Source organism: Lissotriton helveticus, chromosome 6 (assembly GCF_964261635.1).
Source record: "Lissotriton helveticus chromosome 6, aLisHel1.1, whole genome shotgun sequence".
NCBI lineage: Eukaryota > Metazoa > Chordata > Amphibia > Caudata > Salamandridae > Lissotriton > Lissotriton helveticus.
This window is the reverse complement of record NC_136067.1, coordinates 800,081,298-800,102,856: the sequence shown is the minus strand read 5'-3', so window position 1 is coordinate 800,102,856 and position 21,559 is coordinate 800,081,298.

The window sequence follows — 21,559 nt, the reverse complement described above, 5'->3', positions numbered from 1 at the left end:
GCAGTTTTATGTCTTTAGAACTGCCTTTTTCGGAGAAGGAAATTGGGATGGTCATCTCAAATTTAAAGTCAGGGAAGCCTGTGGAGTGGATTTTATTTCGGGGAAGTTCTATAAGACCTTTGACCCACTCTTAGTGGATATATGCTGGATCTGTTTTTGCAAGTCTAGAGGGTGATAGGCCTGCCCGATTTGTGGCCTTCAGCTGATATAATAGTTTTTCCTAAGAAAAATAAACCAGTGTAAGAATTATGATTGTCTTGGCCGATTTTGCTAATGAATAGCAATGCTAAGATCTATTAGAAAATATTAGAAATGCAATTATCAGCAGTAATCAGTCACATATTTTCCCCTGTGCAGCATGGATTTATACCAGGAAGGGGCACAACTGACCATAACCACCTGGTCATCACTCTCTTCAATGCGGGCGCAACATCAAGGGACTCTACGGCTTTAATATTTTAGGCCAGAGAAAAAGCGTTTGATATGGTCTCCTGGTCGTATGTTTGGGCGGTTATGGTAAAAAGAGATATAGGGCCATGGTTTTGGAAGTCTGTGATAGCCTTGTATCATAATTCAAAGGCTAAGATCTCACTGATGGTGGCCATTCGGAAACAGTAGGGCTATTGCATGGTATAGGACAAGGATGCCCATGCTCTCCATTATTGTATGCCCCCTACATTGATCCATTGATTAGGAGCATGAATCTTAATTTACTAATCCTCCCGGTCTGTTATCAAGGAATTGAAACAAAACTACTGGCATATTCCGAATGACTTGGCAGTCGTTACCCCATACCCAAGGGCTGCTCTGATAGAAATTGAAAAGGAGGCGGGCAGATATGGGAGTTTCTCTGGCTATTTATTGACCCAAGGCATGACGCATATTAATATTAATGGTAAAGCTGAGTATGAGGATAGACAGGTGGTTGAATCTGCAATAGTGTGTTAATATTAAGGCAGAAATTGAGAGGATCATGAAAATTAATTTGGATCCCTTGATAAAACAAAATAAGCTGGAGTTTGGGAGGTTGAATAATTAATGGCTATCGTAAACTGGGAGGAATACAATAATAAAAATAATGTTTTGCCTAGAATTTTATACTTTCTCCAGGCCATCCCTAGTTGGATGGGGAACAGGTGGATTTAAGAACTGTATGGGATGATACCAAGATTCTTAAGGGCGCAGAAATATATGACCCTCCCAAGAGAGCGAGGGGGCAGGACAGTTCCAAACCTTAGACTATAATATTGCGTTCCGGCTATTCTTCTTCAAGTTAAAGAGGGGGGTTTGTGATTAATAACTCCCCAAAATATATGAGCTGCTGCTAGGGGAAATGGCTGGGGGGGAGTTCACTGCGGCAGATAGAATTTGGGTAGTTTAAGAGGGTTGGGTTTTAGACACTTTGTTGTGCATTCCCAATATGGTCAGCTGTACAGAAAAAGCAGCTATTGGCCACTTTAACTGCATACACCGGTGCATAGTTATCCCATTTTACCAAGTATTTTTTGGGCTCTTATATTAAACCGTAGATGGATGGAACATGGTCCCTATAGACTTGGAGATTTTGTTTTAGCTAAGATTGTAAATACATTTGAGGCTATTAGGTTGAAATACAAGCTCAAGCATAACGATTTTTTTTAAATATCTACAGATCCAGGATTTTTTGGGGAGGAAAGGAGAGGGGTCAGTGGGGTTCTCTAAGGCGGAGATTGTAGAGTTGAGTAGTGGTGGAAAAACCTCAATAGGGTCCCTATATTGGTAATTGAATGGTCTGATGTTGGATGATATTGATGGTATAGAGTGTGGCAAGAGAAGTTACAAGCAGGAGATAATTACTTGGTTGATTCCTTAGATCTGGCTCATTAAATTTCAATATCGGCCAATCTACAAGTCCAACATTTTAAAACTTGCTTTAGTTTGTAGTAGTGAAATGGGGGCGGGGACTGTGTGTACGCAGTGTCCATGATGCCAGGTGTATGGGGTGGATTTTGTACATGTCGCAGGGTGCCAAGACTTAAAAACAAAATTAGAATGTTTCTGGATAAAAGATTTGGTGTTAAAATCTAGGCAACCCCTCAACTTGTGTTACTAGGGGTCATTAACAAAGTGGTACCTACTCATGCACAAGCATTCATGTTTTTGGTGATTCCAGTATTGAAGCTGTGTTTAATAACAGCATGGCTGGACCCTTTGTCACCTTCATTTCACCAATACATGGCATGGGTCTTAACCACATACCTTGTTGAAGTTGCAGTTTATGCACAGAGAGGAATATCTGCTTGGAAAAAGGTTTTTCGGAAATGGGCTGCTATGAGGAACTGGTTCCTTTCAATGTCAGAAGGGAAATAGCTGGAGAATGCTTTGGTTTGTTGGGTTTAGAATCTAGTGCCCTAGTAATTAGACCTTGTAATTATTGATGTAATGCACAAGTCACTTCATGTCTCAATATTTATAGTATTTATTCTATGTGAATCATATATGACATATGTATTTATTTATTGCTGCTTTTGGTATATTTTACTCTTCTGGATAGCATGCTTGGCTTTGGGTGGTTAAAAGTACTAACATTTCCTAAAAATAAATTTAGTAATGAAATCCTTAGCAGACAAACAATAATTATTAAATTGCCAATGATTTGATTTAGAAGGATCTGAAAGTTTATCAAAACGGGAAATAATGGGTGCATGGTAAGATATAAGTATGGAGCCCATGTATCAAAATTGCAAATAATAGAGAGAGAAGGTGATACAAAAACAAAATCATTTCTGTTTAAAGAATCATTAGGAGGAGTGAACTGCAATACTCTTATAAATCAGGAACACATGAATGCCAGGATTCACATAGTGAATGGGAGGAAATGGTAGCTTATGTGTCTCATTGAACATGTGTGGTATACAACTAAATTCAGATATTTGACTAATAAAAGGGTCATGAATTTCATTAAAATTGTCTCTAAAAATAACATTAGATTTGAAAAGGAAGGCAAGTTTTGCTTTAATCAAATTCCAGAAGGAGGGATCAGATTTCATTGTGCCGTAAACATTAAATAAACAGAAGGGTAGTCTGTTCAAGTTTGATAGTAACCAAAGTCCAATAACATCATTATTAGATTCTTGAGACAGTACAACTGGGATTGGAGATTTATGAAACAGACTAGCAACCCGACATTTCCTCCTACCAGCAGGAGAGAAAAAGACATGCCCACCATCATCTTTTCAAATGGTCAGGGTACTTCAGTGTTATAAGGTGTTACTTGCAAAAAAGCATCTTGAGCAATAAGTTAAGAAAGATGAGACAGTACATTTAGATGTATTACAGGATAACACAATCCATCGACATACCACAAACCATTGTTAATCTTGGGGATAGGAGACAAATGAGGATGAGCAACAGGACATGCAAATACTAATAGTTGACAACCAATGAATAATAAGAAAAACTATTATGTAAAATAATAAGGGCAATGTAAAAGCTGGAAATAGAAACACAGGTAAAAGAAAATAGAGTCGACAGTAACAAGAAAGATAAAGGTATAAGAGGAAAAGTAAAATAACAGCAGATCAAGGGACATAATACAAATCTAGAGAAAAAGCAGAAAAAGACAAAAATAATTACATGAAGTAGCAAAATCACAAGATGGTCATAGGTGCATATATATATAATACAACATAAAGAAAAAACAACCTCAGATGACATTTTGGACAGGTTATAAAATAGTTGGCAGCTTGACCACTGTAAAAGAAGGAAAGCCACAAAGATATTCTTTTGGCTTGTCATGATCCTCAAACGAAACGATTTGGTATTGCCATTGTGAGTAATTTTACAGATGTAAGGGTGTGGATGCCATATCTAATGTTCAATTGTCTCATCAAGGGACACAGGAAAAAAACACTTATTTTTTCCTCATATTGGTAGCAGTAAATAAATCCTGAGAAATATATTTTTGTGGGCCAGTGTCTTCTGTTTTGCAGTTTTGATTACTCTCAATAGGTGAGTATATTCCAGAAATAGCATAGGAGTCCCCCTGACTAAATTGAATCTGATTAGGGCCAAGACAATAAGCTCTCTGGATTGTATGATTCCGTGCCTTAGGCAAGTTTAATAGATCCAGTAGTCAAAGCTTCAGAAAATAAATCATACCGCCTCCTTCAATACCTTCCAGTAGACCATAAAGACAAAGATTGTTGCACCAATTACAGTTTTCCGAATCTTTAAAGTGCCTCTGAAATTGAAAAATACCTTCCTCCAGATCAGTAAGCTAAGTTGTCATGACTTTCAATTTGCTTATTTGTAACCCAAATTCTGTGAGTCTATTCTCCATCATCACCCCTTCATTCTCCTATTTGCTGCAGTTTGTGGTTGGCAGCAGTGATAACAGATTGTAATTACTCATATATATTAGTAAAAGAAGGAATAGGATAATTAGGATGATTTCTAAGTGTCTTTTGCAAAAGAAAATTGAGACTTCATATTCAAGTGAGATTCTGACGACATTTTATCAGGTTCTAATTTCGAATTTTTCTTTTGCCACTGATGAGTTCTGCCTATGTAAAACAAGCCTAGAAAAATGCTATAAAGTACTGGAGGAACGAAGGTATTAGCAAAACAACATAACATCAAGTAGGTTCAAGTCAATGAAGATTTGCCACTAAAAGCTAAATGTGCAGATCCAAAATGGCTGCCATTAATTTGGAAGCAAATGAGTACAGGAAAAAGTCTGCAACATTAAAGGAAACATCACTCACAAAGACAAAACAAAATAACAACAAGGATCTTTCATTGTAAAACAAAGCTGACATATGAGTGGGTATAAACTAACTATCAGGGTGGTGGAGCCATCATTAATGCCGGGCAGCAAAGAGCAGGCACCCAAGTACCAAAAACAGGAGCCTATGACAAGCAGCTCTGGGCCTACTAGGCACTCAAAGGATTGTGGCCATCTTTCATGCTGTGTGGCCACCCCCCTTAGTTAGTTCTCAATACAGGATATTACTGAAGCTTGACTCCATCAGTTCTCTGTTTACTGTAAAGTTAACTGACACTCGCATTTTCAAATTGCTCATGTGACAACCATTTACATTGATATACAGACTGAGTCTAAATTAAATGATCTTGATAAAACTAAGTAATCTTTGTTTTGATTGTAGGCACCAAAAACATAAGTGAGTGGAGTATTTTCTTTTTACAATCATTATTGCCCATCCTAAAATCCAGAACTGCAACCTTGTAGGATGCTATTTATAGCACATTTAGGCCAAACAGAGATATCTAGAATGAAAATAAAATAATGCCATTGAGTAGTAGTAATACTACTATGTATTTATAATTAGGAGGAAGATGATTCCTTGAGCAGAACGAAACAGGGGCATCAGCGATAGAATGGTTTTCCACTGCACTTCAGGAGAGTGAAATGCGATGGTTCTGTGTTCCAGTGTCATAACACAGGAAGACTGCTACACAGATTTCACTATCTTGTACCTCTGGCATGCTAGGAACATTTAGGTTGACTTAAATCTGTTATTTAGTGTCTGCTGCTGTCACCAAGAGCAAAGTAACTAAGTGATACAGCTTCTATCTGAAAAAGAAGATTAATATCAATCATGCTCATCAAGAACATGTAACCTTCAAAATATGTTGTCACCTCTGCATTTCTGGTTACACTTTAGCATTTCCCACAGTGATCAATTTGATTACTTTGTCTAACGGAGACTCATGCACATTAAGAACATTGGAGGTAGTTTGAGAACACGTAATATTCACATTAGTCTTGATAGATTATCCCAGTGAGCATTATTCAATGGAGAGTTCCCTGTCTTGTGGGAGCAGGATAACACGGATTCTGACTGGGAATCAAAATTTGCCATTGGACTTGTGGATAGAGCCGTTGCATGGGCAGCCAGCCTTGAAAGCAAGCATATTTACATTCTGCTCAGTGATAACCATTAACAACAATGTAAATGGTTTAACGTGCCATTTTAATGGGAATCTGACTCAGATTTGAATTGCATAATGTTTATATTTAAGTTATATTTGCCTTCACACTAATATTGAAGTTATTTGCAAACATGGAGGGCTTTTGGAATAAGGCAATTGGAGGTATGGATGCTGAATGGCTTATTTTTAAAGTTCGACATTCTATCTCAGTTGATGTAAGAAATTCCTGTGCAACATTAGAACCTTAGGTAAAATTAATTCAGTCATACAGAATTAAAAAGTGCAATTTGCAGATGATACCTGACTTGGCCCTATTCAGCTAACATAGTGTCTCTGTTGGAAAATGCAATGGCCTAAATGGCTGTTGTACTCAGGCAGGCATAGCTGGTGCTGGTGAATAACCTTCAGTCATCTATACACTCTTTGCTCACTTTTAATGTACACGCACACTCTCCTTCTCGAGCCTTCAAGATGTACATGAGGAGTAAGATTTTGTCTCCTACCTGTTGCAAGTTAATTTATTTTTACCCCTCGATGAAAGTAAGATATGTACCTGCTCCTGAATCTATATATAATAGCTTATCTATACTAGTTTTATATGTGAAGCGCCCACTGTCATCTTAGCCATGATGCATGCTTTATAGGACTGTCAATAAATAATGAAGGATGTTAGCTCAAAATGCTGCAGTAAATAGAGACCCATACTGTTGAAAGACAGTCACTGGCTCATCAAACTAGATTAAGTCATTTATTTTTGTTTGGATGCTTAAAAGTGTGATCAGCATCAAGCAGCTTCTTATTGTTTCCTGCCACCAGTACTTTGATTTGGTTTGACAATGCCAATGAGAAAAACATAGCTACCACACACTCACCCACACTCTTGTCATGTGTAACACCTTTACCCTATTTGGAATTTTTAGTAAAGAGCATAATGCATCCTGCAGCATGCTGTTGTACATTTTGCAGTGGAAGTATTTTCTGTGAATCCAAATATGCCATGTGCTATTGGATATGAACTATGAATGGCTGAGGGCCCATCATATAAAGCATATTTCCAAAAACATTGCTGCAATGATTTCCTATCAAGTGTGGTGCTTTCAACCAGGCTTATTTTATAATTGCACAGAAAATGTCAAGCAAACAGCATTGGCCAAATTACTTACCGGTAATCTTCATTACTCTTCATCCATTTCATCCTTGTCCCAGTCACTCTTTAGTTAGGAATGTCACCCTCTTAGAACTGGAAGCAAAACAGACTGCAAAGACCGTAATAACAATGGAAGAATGCAAGGAGGTGCAGAAGAGAGACACACAGTATGTACTCTTAAATATCCTGATATCAAAGACTCAGCTTCAAGAATAGAAGAATTCACGAAACGGCTTAATTACAATCAATTTCAACATTAAAGTCGATAAGGCCAAATTTTTCTTGAAGACATCTCCTGAGAATTGCAGAGTAGCAGACATAGATCCATAAACAGGGGACACATTTTGTTGTGAACACCAAGGGGGCCCTTGCGGAAATTATGTGGAAAACGGGACCGCCCGCCTTTTTTTAACATTGTGGCGGGCGGTGCTCACTGCACCGTCCGCCACAATGTTAAAAATGAATGTGCAGCATTTGCATAAACATAGTGGCAGGCACCGTGCGGTACCTGCCGCTTTGCTTATGCAAATGCTGGGGGTACCACAGGTACCCCCCATGTGCACACCCACTCCTCCTTCACTCTGGAGGCCCGCAGGGGGCCCCCAGAGTGAAGTCCGCATGCCTTTCCGTGGCAACGATGCATCTGATTTGGCCCATTGTAATATGGATGGCGGTGTCTACTAGACACCGCCACTATATTAATCCTTTTCCGCCCCGGCGGTAACGCGACCGGGGCGGAAAAGCGCCAGACGGTCTTTCCTTCTGCCGCGGTCCCCCCGCTATAATAATATGCCGAGGGAATTCGGGAGTGGATGTCGGGCGGATTGCCCCTGCTAGGCCAGCGGTGGCTACCGCCAGCCTGGCGGGGGCAATCCGCCCGACATCCTAATGGGCCCCCAAGAGTCAAAAAGTGCCTCAATGCCTTGAATAAAACAGCAGAGTAGATGGCTTCTTTGAAGTCTGAAACACTTCCACCAGATGGGGAATTACATCTTGACTCTTAAACGTTAACCTCTCAACCTCTAAACCGGCAGTGTAAGGCTAATAGGAAGTCAAGAGTTAGATGTCTTCAAAGGAGTTAGAGAACAAGGAAGGATCCTTGGAGAAAGCACCACAATCTCCTGCAATGGGAATGATGGCCTTCTCAGACAATATGGTACCATCAACACCACTTGCCTCTTTTCTTGTTTGATCTTCATCAGCAAACTCACAATCAGTGCAAACAATGAGAAGCCAAACCGTAATTCCTATGGCCACTTTAAAAGAAGAATATACGTCCACCATGCTGCCTGCTTGTGTCATCTGCATCAGAAGTAGGTCAGGGCAAAATCATAATTAATCTGGAGTAATTGTACTAATTATGGTAATTTTGACTCTTTTTATGCAAAATGACTGAAATATAAGCAATTATGCCTGTTTGAGTAATTTGTCACAAAAATACTACCGGACGAGCACAGGAACAATGAACTTAGAGAGTACAAGAGGCTGCTGCATGTTGCTGTTCATGTCCTGTTGCATTTAGTGCTATTTTCTTAGCATAAAATACATCCTTGTGTCCATGTGAAATTAGCGCTAAATGCTGGTATACACTTCTTGCGTAACATTGCATAACTTTGCTGTAGTTTAGCATAATTATGCTACAACAAATTATGCAAATCATGTCCAGCCAAAATCAGAACCTTGTTAGGGGAGAGTTTGCCTTCAATGCAAAAAGATCCATGAAGGGGGTCACCAAAAGTAGTGCATATCCAGAGTAATCATCTTCTGAAGAGAGTTAAACGCTGCGATGGAGCAAACACCCTGCTTAATTGGTCCGCTTCTAAATTGTCTGATCCCTGAATGTGCATTGCTGTGATAGAGACAAGAGGACATATCTACAGAGGAATTGTGGGACACAAGCGTCAGTTTTAACAATGCTCTTGTGGCACAATGCCCTGGCCCATATTTACAAAGTGATGTTAAGCCATTTCTGTGGCATTCCACCGCAACACCAATTGCTTTTAGACACTGCCCCAGATTTACAAGGATATGTGCATTTGAGGCAGAGCCAAAAACTAATGCCATGCAGGAGCAGGTGTAAAAATGCTGATACGAGGAGAAATACTTTTATTTCTCCTCATTTTTGCTTTTTCTATGTGTGCTGCATGTACACATGCCCCAAGATGTTCTTTTTCCCACAGACCTAGGAAACATTCTATCTCAGTCAAGGAATCAGAGATTTGCTGCTTCAATGAGTGATGTAGGATATAGCTCTGACCAAGTCCCAGTCCTGATTAGCCCCTTAGAGTGGCACCACATTCCACAGCACTGGCATCTGTAGTTAACATCAGTGGAGGAGATGTATAAACGGACACCCCTTGAAAGGATTGTTCAACACTAGCCACCAATGAATCTTTTTCCTTTTATCCTGAGGTATGTACACACCATTCTTTCTAGAAGATGGTTGCCAATGTCTGTGAAGGTGCAAGAGTAAACCCTGAGATGTAACCTTTCCCAAATGACCACAAACATGCAAGCCGCCATATGGCCCTGCACCTCCATCCAATTGAAGGATGTTGCTCCTTCCTTCAGAAGGACCACTGCAACAAAGTCTGCAGCTGATACAGTCATTCTTAAAGGAGAAATGCTCTTTCCAGGCAGGTAGCAAACCTCAATATGATAAACACCAGATACCTTGATGGCTGGGGATGGCATTTGGCTCTGTTGAGAAGTTGTTCTAAAACAGTTATGGTTATAATTAAAAGAGTTATGGTATGATGTGGGTGTCTTAATAGCTGTTGAGGTGATTTTGCTTTCAACAACCAGTCATCTTGGTATGAAAATATTGCTATCCCCTGCAGATAAAGCAGAACAACCAAAGGTGACACCACCTTTTAGAAGACTTTCAGTGATTACCTCAACGCAAAAGAAGGATTTAAAATTGCCAATGCTGGTTCTACACACAAAGCCTCAGTTATTTCTGAAATGACCATATGGCACATGTAGATATCCCTCCATTAGATCCAAGGCCACTAGGTAATGATCTTTCTCTATTAACAGGACTATGCTCTTTAGTGCTTCCATCTTGAATGGAGTCTTTCTCACCAACTTGGTCAGATCCCTCAATGTCTCTCTGATCAAAACCCTCCACTGGCTTTCGGCACAATAAAGACCATTTCTTTCTACATCTCTGGGACTGGTACAATAGTTTTCTTCAACAACATTGCCCAAATTCCTTCCTCCAAGCTTGTTACTTTATTTCTGACCTTGGAACAGGAGTAGGTATGAACACTAAGTCCAATAATGGAGATACCGTTTCTGTACAATATCCTCTTTTGACTACACTTAAAACTCACTTGTCTGAGGTAGACTTTTTCCACATGTCCAGAAAGTGATGGAGCCTGACCCAGACATTTAACTCCTGACCATCTACTTTCTCACACATCATATAGTCAGGAATGTTAGTCTTTATTCAGATGGTCCTGTCTTGGCTTTTTTTTAAACTTGCGAAGAAAGGATTTTTGCCAATATTTGAATGTATTCTTAGCACTCTGTTGTCTCCATGATGGCTGCCTGATTGAAGACTTATGCTTAAAAAATGATGAAGATGATTTGGACTGTTTCCTAAAGGTAGAGGAGGGCTTCCTGTCTTTGATAATGTTTTGTAGTTTATCTTCTAGTTCAACACCAATCTGGAATTTCTAAATAAAAATTCTTAAGGCTGCAGATCTCCGAGCTGAATCTGTGTTCCAGTCCTTCAAGAACAGATTACGTTTTGCCGCTATAGATGCTTCAACTGAATCAGAGGTAATATCTGATAAGAACTTAAGTTGTTTTTTCATGTTCTCCAACAAGCTGGCACACTCTTGCCCTTCCTGGACTGGTTTCAAAAGGTCTCTGATGTTTTATTCAGCAATTTACGCACTAGACTTGCCACCACATAGTCCACATGGATCATATTAGGATATATGGTTTTAAAGTGGTATAACTTTGCCATAAAACAAGGAATGTTAACCAAGTCTGGGTCTTTCCACTGATTCAGCACCACATCCATCACATACTGTTGAATAGGCAACACTCTTTATTTTATTTATATTGTTGCATTAATATGTCTGTGGAGAAACTAGCCACCTTTTCCCCAGAAAAGCCCAAGTTTCCCTAGAAATGGCTCACCTACACTGGTAATAACTCCTTCGAGATATATTATCCTTTTAGTCAGGTGCAGTAGCAAATGCATCCTCTGATAAATCTGAATCAGACAGGTTAGAGTACATAGACTCCTTTTCAGTGCTTTTGACCTCTCTTTTCTTTCTTAATGAAGAAAATGCCCCAAAATGTAATCTTTTTAATCGTCTCTTCTTCCTTATTACCACCCCTATCCCTCCTATTAGAAGGAGGCTTTGGTCAATATGCATACTCCCTGCAACATGAGTTCCTGCATACCTATTTGAGGACACTAGGAAGGTTTGTGACTCATTCCGGGTAATCCAATTGGTAAAAGACTCAAATGATGAAGAATGTTTATAAAATCCAAGCAAGATGCATCTCCTCCTGGTGAGACCGACTATCTGCAGTAAGGCAATACACCTTCTTTGTGCCAGTATTGGGGATCTTTCCTGCCATTCCCTGTCATTAGTTGCTCTCTAATAGGCACTAATAATCCCACAAGCTCAATGGGGCGGGAACATTAGCACAGTTATTGGAGGTTGGAACCTGGAAGAAATCACTGCATTCCTGTTCCTTGTCCCTTTTAATCCCGGCCCCCTGATCTAGTTCTGTAAGAAAATTGCTGTCCAGATATTTTCATTTTTGATTGGTGTTTTTTGATCATTAGAAAAGTAATTTAGCTTGGCTATACATTGCTGATCTGGGTCGAATGTTATTGGATAACATTTAAAAAAATGTATGGATGTGTTGCACTGATGATATAATACTTCAGGAACCATGAGATTTATATACTTCATTTTTGGTCAAGTAGTTTGATAGAGACAGAAAATAACTCCTATGAGCAACCCTTCTGCCATTTTCCAAAATGGAGGCTATATTAGAGGAAGAAGAGATGTATATAGAAATTAAACAAATAATATTGGTTTGTAATCCTTGTATGTATACATCAAACAATGTTTATGATCTGAACAGGAAAAAAATAATGTTTATCAGTCCTGTTTTAGACACATTTTCAAAGTTCACTTTATTTATTTATTTCAGCAATCGCTCATGGTACATTTGGAGAATGTTCAATATTTGAGATGAGCATATTGACATGGTCTTCTTTTTGTAGTACAGGTTCTGCGAGTACATGTATGTGTAAGATCTGTGGGTAGAGGCTTTGTCCATTTTGTAGGTTTTAGCACCCCATCAATATATTCCCAAACAAATTCACATGGATATTTCCTTACAAATGCATAACACCAAAAGATTTACACATCTTCTGATCAAGTAGAACACTCTTTTAACGTGTCCACACACAGAATATGGTGTTGGTGGAAGGTAACGTAGTGGGATTGATCTCCTAATCTCACTGTACCGAAGACCATTGAATATTTGGCAGTCAGAACTCATTTTCCACACATGTACAAAATATTTTTCTACATCTTTGTTATGGTTTGTTATGTTATGTTATTTGATTTTATATAAAGCTCAAATGCCCCAGGGTGTTTTGGCGCTGTCTTGAAAGAAACATTAGCTAAGAGATTTAAAAGGGACATTGATTGTGTAAAGAGCCATGTTTTAAGGGCTTTCCTAAATCGTAAAATGTAGTTTTTGCGGTGCAGACCACAAAGCTTCTGCCTCCCCAACGGGATTGACCTGAATTTGGGTATTCCGGACCATTTTTGTGCAGAACCTTAAATGCAATGTACAAAGATTTGAATGATATCCTTATATTAATGGGTAGCCAATGTAACTTTTCTAGAGCAGTAGTAGCTGAGTGAAATTTAGGTAGTTAAAATATGAGATGAGCTGCTGCATTTTGCAGTGTTTGTAGTTTATGTATGTAGTATTTTTGTTTCATAATAATATAATCCATTGTAACAATCCAGTTTAGATAATGTTAGTGCTGCAGTAATTGTTTTTTGTCAGTTTTTGGCAATGTAAGTTAAAGTTTGCTGACGATTTTTAACAAGTAGAAAATGAAGGAGGCTATTTGATTAATCTGACTATCAAAAGTTAGCGTTGTGTTAAAAATGACACCCATGTTTATGGCTTTTTCTAATGGAGTGGGTAAAATACCCATGTCCTGTGGCCACCAACTGGTGGACCAAAAGGAGGTGGTATTCCTAAAATGGAGAATCTCAGTTTTCCCTGAGTTGCGTCTAAACAGTTTAGGCCAAATTACGACCTTTCAGCAGAGCAGTGGTGCGGCGGTTTGTACCACTGTGCCACCACTCTGCCGAAGGTCGCCACCGCCCATCCACCAGATGACTTCTTTTCTGTGGTCTGGCGGGTGGGCGGTGTGGCAGTTACCCCTGGAGTTGGCGGTGACCCCAATAGGAACGCCTTCCAGGGTTACTGCATGTCACAAACTCGAAAGTCCATGTCGTGCAGGACCCTATGTGCATGTAGCAGTAACGGGCATATTTACAAGGTGGTGTTAAGCCACATTAAGTGGCATAATGACACCTGGTAAATATGTGTTCGAGAGCAACACCACCTGAGCATCATAAAAAGTGATGCTCTGGTGGCGTTAGGGGCGTGTAAATATGCCCCTAAATTAGACGTCATCTAAGAGACTGTTTGCACATATAAAGGAGTCAGCTCTTCATTTATAGCGTTGCCTATGATTTCTGCTGGAAAAGGCAGCTGTGATATTGGTTGATAGTTACTTGGGTCAGAGGAAGGAAGATTCTTTTTTTGATTAGTGCTAAAATGGAAGCTCTCTTCCAAGCTTTAGGAAAAATCCCTGTGCAAATCTTTCATTGAAGATAATTATTAAAAGTCTAGATATCACTTCAGGATTTCTTGGAGAATCTTGGGTAGACATGGGTCCTCAGGAGAGCCAGATGTAATGGATTGTAGTAGTTTAGATGCCTGTTCAGTTGTAAGTGGTGAAAAGGAGGTTAGGCCTTCTAGTGTATTTGTTGAGGATGTAGGGTTAGAACTAGCTGTTGATATTTTGGAATTTTAGGTAAGAGGCAAGAACATTTCCATTACCTTAGTTTGGAAGGTGAGGGCGAGTGTGTCACAAAATGTTTGACTGGACATGATATTTTGGTTTTGGGAGATATTTGATAATGATTTTTACCACTTTAAAAACTTCTTTAACAGAGTCTTTTTCAGATTCTATTTTATTTGTTTTAGTTTTATTTCTAACATCACATTCTTCTTCTGTCTCAGCAAACCCTTTTAGAAACTTCACAGGTTGAGCAGTTAAAGCTTCAAGTTTTGTTCCAATTGTGCTTATTGTGTCATCACTCATAAGAATATGTTCTTTATTTGAACACTGGGAATCTATGGGTCAAGTTTCTTGTACAGGATATGAAGTGGGATTAAGTGCCTTTTCTCACCTGTTCTATACCATGCATAATGACAGAATATCCTTGACACATTCATTCCGTTCTTTTGCTACATCCATCTCTCTATGTGGTTTGCTCAAGTTGTTTTTTTTGTAACCTCATTTGTGGTGACTTTTTAGATGACACTCTTACGATGGAAATTATAGCGTGAAAGTTTAGTTTTAGTGATTATGTCAAAGAGCTTTTTCTCTTTTAAAACAAATCCCTCCTGCTTCAGTTTTGTGTATAGTTTTGATCCATGTTCCAGGACATCTAATAGATGTGTCTTTATAGCGTTATCAGCATATTGTTTGTTCGTGAAGTTGTATTTTCGCATAGCTCAGTCATTTCAAAGGGGTTTCCTTGCTACATGAAATGAAGAAGGCTGTTAACATATTTATTAAAACGTTCCCCTCTCTTACTCAGAAGTTTGTGGTGAGAAAGAGTTTCATGATGGTCTATTAATTTTTAATTTGTCAACTATCTGAAAACATTGCAAATAGAAAGGAGTTCATGGTAAGCTAGCTGTCACTGAGCAACATATTCACTTTTACGTGTCTGACCAACAATTCCCTCGTAGGTTTTCTGTGAACTCTAGAGCATGTGTTCCAGTTTCATATCTGGAGGCACATCATTGAACCTTCACTCTCTTCTTCACCACAAAATATCTTTGCATGAATTTTCTTTAAAGGTATGGTTTTTCCACCTCTAGCTTCTTCAATCTTTCCAAACACAAGGAAGCATATCTCAGGTAATTTATGCAATTGAATTGGTGAAACACAGTTATAAGTGACTACACAGTCTTTACATGCAGCACCCAATCACCTTCCTGATCAGCATGCACCAGGTTGTTCACTAGAGCTATTATGTGTAAAACATTTCCACATTGCTTGCAAAGTTCTGATTTTTCTTCACATTCTTTGACAAACTCTATGAACTTATTTTTCTGATTTTGAACTGAGTGTATTGAACATTGCCTGGCTTTACATTATATCATTTGAATGAAGGGCACCCTATGCTTTGTTCACTTATGAGATAAGGTTTGTAAAACCTAATTTGTCAGTCATGTTCCAGACAGCATTCCAACCCAATTTTTCTATAGCCTCATGATGAGCATACCTTGTAACAAGCAAACATAATGAGTTCCGCTCAATACTGACTCAATACTGACTGGACAGTTTTTCAGCTTCAATAAGGGCATCGTCTATGCCAAATCCACTTAGATAACTTCCTGCACATCAAAACACAACTTTAGTCATGTGGAAAACACCCATCATAGGCTAAAGATCATTAAACTCTACTGATTTTCTCATACAAATGTCAGCTGCAATACGGAAAACACGTTCATCACAGAAAAATGGCAGGATAGGCTGGTCTTCATGCTGAGCATGCACATTTTGGAAATGTTTTCGAGCTATACATTCTGTTGCGTAGATTGTGACCCAACCTTCTTCAGTGGGATGGTATTCTGGAAGATAAGAGCATGAATTCCAGCCCACGGAAGAACTGGTTTTCCTTCATGCTTCAGTCTACACCAAATAAGTGATATGATAAAGACAGTAAATCAGCTTTACGGACCACAGCATCAGGTAGAAGAAGATCCATGCCCTCATCCACTTTGAAACTTTCTTGGAGACTGGGACATGTTGATGGCTTGGAGTGATTTTGCACACATTGGCAAGGCATTTGTAGCTTCTTCCTTTGTATATGCCTGCAACTGACACTGCTTGTTTTCCCGCACCTAATTCATTGGTACAGTCTTGAAAAAGAACCATGGCAGTATCATGTGTACTGGATGTTCCAGACAAAGAAGAGCTGACTACAATATCAAAAGTATCAAGAGCAGAAATTGTAAATCCTTTCCTGGTAAAGAGACTTTGAAGTGAGGTGCTGTTGTATTCACAAGATTTTACAGCATGAGCTGCTAATAAGTTGCTGCTCTTTGCTATGCCTTTATAACTTGATACACCAATCCTATTCATTGAAGTGATTAGCTCTCTACTTTTGCACTTATCGTTGATTGTGAGGGCAGTCAACATGTGCAGCAGAGTTTTCTTTTTGCTGTGATGTAATTCATAAAACATGATTAGGAAAAGACAGTACATTTGCACAGCATAAGCCTGTCCGTTCATGGGATTGTCTTCCACTTCTTCACTTCTTTCTTCAAAGCCACCTTTAATGTTGTTGGTTTCTATGCCAAACTCAAGAACTTTAGTTTGTAACAGTTTTGCTTTGCTGATATTAAACAGTGATGTGAAAAATGTTGAGGCAACATCAGGCATTCTTGTTGATTCCAATGATTTGCGGAGCTGTGGGGCATCGCAAAATTTGTTATTAAGTCCAAAATCTAAATCTTTCAGGACATTTCTTAAAATGGTTTCTACGGATTTTACTATATCCTGCGATCTTATTTTGACAGCAAGGACTTCAGGATTTAAATCTGCTTAGAACATCATAAGTGGCTCATTCCTTTTGCTAGACTGACAAAAATAAATTCTAACATTGTACATTCTCACCAGAAAATGTTTAATTTCATTATTGTGGATCAATTCAGTTTCATCAATGTTGACTATTGTTTCTCTGATCTCACGGAGTGTGAACCCGTAGCCAGCGTGGCTTTAAAACGTTATTTGTTTTCTCAAAGAGTGCAAACTTAGCTGAAGGCTGGTGGTTACGTTGCTGCTGGGGGTTCATTGTGCATTCATATTTTTGAATGTGTGCATGCATACACATCTGCTGCAAAGATATTCACCTCATTGTTTTAGATCAGCTACTCAGCTGAAAACTTAATCTTAGAAGAAACTAGCTGCAGATAAAAACTTGTTTGCCCTTTGAGACTTACATACTCTGTACTTTGTTCTTTCATGAATCCCTGTGGCCCTTGTTCTGGCTAAACCACAGATAACACAATGAAGTTCCTCTGCGTTCTGATCAGGTGTTGGAAGTAGGCAAGGAGTAGCCATTGATCTTCTAATGGGATGGGCCTTGGGTTTGGTTGTCGTCGCTTACTCAGAAGACTCAGATTCTTGATGTGATTCACTGGTTTCTGCAATTTTTCATGAAGGTTTTCCAGGCCTTTTTCCATTGTATCCAGCATGTAGCAATTGTTGTTACAATGATCAAATATTTCATCGTCTTCACCCATCAGTTTCAATCTTTTGAAAACCTCACCTTGACATATTTCTGCAGCATCGAAAACTCTCTTATGTCCAACCGCAGTTGATGTTAATTTTTCTATCGGATTAGTTTGGCTTATGGCATATTTTTCTTTGTTGATAATTCCTCAGATTTTCTAGTTAGCAACACTCTGTCATGAGGTAAAAATCCTATGCTACTACCTCCTTTGATTCAACAGAATTCCCGAAACATAAACAATATTAAAATTAATTACCAATATGATGGCTTAAACACATCATTGTAGAGCTGCCATTTTGGAAAATAGTGGAAGGGTTGCTCTGGGGAGTTCATTTCTGCTTCTATAAGAATATTTAACCCCAAAACCTATGTTTTGACCCCAAATTGAAGTATATAAGTCTGAAGGTTCCTGAAATATTACATCATCACTGCAACACATCCACCTTTTGTTAAAAATGTCACCCCGAAAAAATTGGCCTGTATTAGCAATGTCTACCCAAGCTAAATTACGTCTATAATGATACAAAAAAACAAATAAAAAATGAAAATCTGCAGACATATATCCAGGGGCCATGCCTATTTCCAACAGGAAACAAAAAAAGAAGTGCTTTGGAATGCTAACCTTTTTATAGTACCCAGCAAAAGTTAAGTGTGGTTAAAGTTAGGATTTGCTGTTTTGTTTACTGTTCTATAAAGGTGACATTCCTCATTTAAGTAATGACTGAGACAAGGGTGAAGGATGTAGAGCTATTGCATATGCCTATATTTGCAAACATTAGTGCATTAACCCCAGACCTATTGGCTTTATTAATGGGTATTTTAAATTGACATTGATATTCTGTGAAAGAGTCACTGGCTGTCAATCTTCCATTGTTGCTCATAGCAATGAAGAAATGTTCATCTCAAGCACAAAACCAGCAATTTATTTCATTTAGGACTGGCAGTTTTCAATAAAGCTATATTTATGTGTTTTTGATGTGGAAAGGAGTTGCACAAAGGAATTTGATTAAACACCATGAGCATAGAAAAGAGGAGAATTAATAGGTGTAGAGCAGATGAAAATAATATCTCTATGGTGCCTAGAGTTCATACATTTCCAGTGCACGAACAATTCTGTGAAGTAATTATATAATACCAATTTCCAGAGCAAACATATTTTTTACCATGTCGACAATAACATTAGAGTAAATTAGCATCATTTTCATTTAAAATTGTGTGATTGCTCACATTAATAGGATCGTTTAGTTACAATAAATCCTTAATTTGTCCCTGGAAAAGCAGTGGAACTTTTTTTTTAAACTGCGATAGTTACATGTCACATTAAAATGAATGTGCCCTTCTCAAGAGTAAACACTTAACTATGGCTCACCCTCAGAAACTTATATGGGTCTGATGTGGAAAGCCCTTTTTGGGTCAAAAACCTTACAAATAACCAAATCATAGAGTTTGCGATTGGAATCTTTTTTTTTCTTTTTTTTACAATGTACAAACAACCTTGTTATGGATTGAAAAAGTCTTTTGCAACTCTTTCCAAATGTAGTAAGTGCCATGAAAGAGGCATCTCCTTCATGTTTACAAGTCTTAAAGGTAGGCATCAATGGTTTGTGATCTCAATTAAGGTCCCAAACCATTGATACGCTGCCAAACTCCGAGAGGTTGCAGTAACTGATTCAGAAAGGCAAAGCTGTCTCAGTCAGATAGTTTACCCTTTGGGAATCATATGAGGCCAACTCGAAGGGAGCAGGAAGTGGAACCATTGTCCTTTTAATGGGCAAAGGCTCAACTGAAAGGCATATTGGGTGATGGAGGTCTGGTCCCCTTTACAGGCTTCTATCCCTGCATTTGAAACAAATGACAATAAGTTAATAATTGCGAGAGACTAAATATTAATTAGGCAGGTCATTTTGCAGCCCCCTATAAACAATTTGCAACGCAACCTATTATTACATAAGTTGCATTGCACATTGCACACCCATTCGCAAACTAGACAATGTGCAAATTGAACAGCATCATGTGAGAATGTATAATAGTACTTTAGCTCTAAACTCAGGATTTGCATAAAGCATGAAAGAAGGAAAACCCCTTTTCATACAACTCGAATCCCTTCAGCAACTGGTGCTTTCCGGTCACGTGATTCCGACTCCTACTGTGGGGGTGAGAGCGCAAGCAGGCTGACGGTTGAGCGGAGCCGCAGGACCTAGCGAGTGAGCGAAACGATACGGAACAGAGAGAGCAGATGTGAGAGCGGAGAAAGACAGAGAGGTGGTGAGAGACTGAAGTTTCCAGGCGTAAGTGAGGAAACCGCCCTCAGGCCCTCGCAGATCGACTTGCTCCCTGCTTCCCTCCTGCTCCATGTCGCCAAGTTCTCGCCAAACCACAAACTGCAAACTTCCCCTGCTGCCCAGCTTGTAGAGCCCTAGCTTGGAGACTGATAGGACCCTCTTAGAATCTGCTTGCGACAAAGGGTGTAGTGTTCATTGAAGAAAATACAAGCGCGGCTGCCTCTTAGAAAGCGGTCACAGCGAGTGTGTGCACCTTGGTGTCTTGCGGAGGCGGCGTGACCAGCCCAGGTGCAGCCTGCAATACAGCACTGTGAGCTCTGGTTGTCTTCGCCCCTGCTCTAGACCTTGCCCCAGCCTTTCATCGCCCTGCTCTCCACCATTCTCCACCATTACCTCAGCTGCGCAGCCCGAGCCTGTGAATGTGCACGTTGGAGCACGTTGGAGCACCAGAACGTGGGGGCGGCAGGGACTGCGGCTCAACCAGTAAACTAACCCATCATCATTAGGAACTGTTAAGCCTTGTTAATCAAAGTTAATCAAAAGATAATCAAAGTTAATCAAGTTAATCAGACAACAACAACAAACAACATTAAATAACACATAACAACAACATCTGGAAAACAATAACAACAATAAAAACAATAAATAGCAACAACAACAACAGCAGTAACAGTAACAACAACACTAACAATAACAATATCGACAACAAATAACCATCTCTAACACTGATAACATATAGGTGACCATGAGGTCTGGGAAGGAGAGGCGGTCTGTAACAAATATTATCAAGAACAGGAAAAAGAAAAACAAGAACCTAAGTGAAACAACTGATTCAATCGAAAGTCGCCTTTCCACACTAACAACGCCGGCAGCAGCAAGTGCAGAGGTATCTGCCTACAAGGGCTCTGGAATTCTAGTGAATATGTTGGTAGACATAGATGGGGGAGGAGCAGTAGGCAGACCAGCGCACCTACCAGCAATCTTAGGAAAAAAGCATTTTTAACCTAAAAAATACTCCAAATTCTCATTTGTGACAGATGCTAGTGCAGTGTTAAATCTTAGTATTAATAAACAACTGGACCTCCCTTCCCCACTACATCCGGAAGACTCAATAGGCAAAAGTCCATCAGCCAAATTGGCCAAATCAGGAGAATGCAGCATGGCTCAACCCAGTTGGACAATTGAAGCGGCAGCAAAAGAGGCAGAAGATCCACCGGTAGTAGATGTAGCTCAGCAAAATGCAAAATACACCGATACAAACACCAAAAAACACAGAAAAAGAGAATGAAGAAAGCACACAAAGCACAGAAAATCTGCCCTTCTCCAACCAACGGAGCTGCAGTACCTTCAGCACTCTTAGTACCAGAAGCTTCTACAATCATGGGCACTCCAGCCACCTCTACTCTAGATGAACTTTTAATTGAAGCAGCGGGTGACAGTCTCCCACATCTGTATCCGGATGTCACAGACCCTGACTTCAAAGATCCCAAAGATATGAACAACACTAACAGAAACACCACAGAGAAGACCACGGCAATGACAGCAAAGACTCGGTTCATTGATATCCTCGGAAGGACAGTAAACAGCAC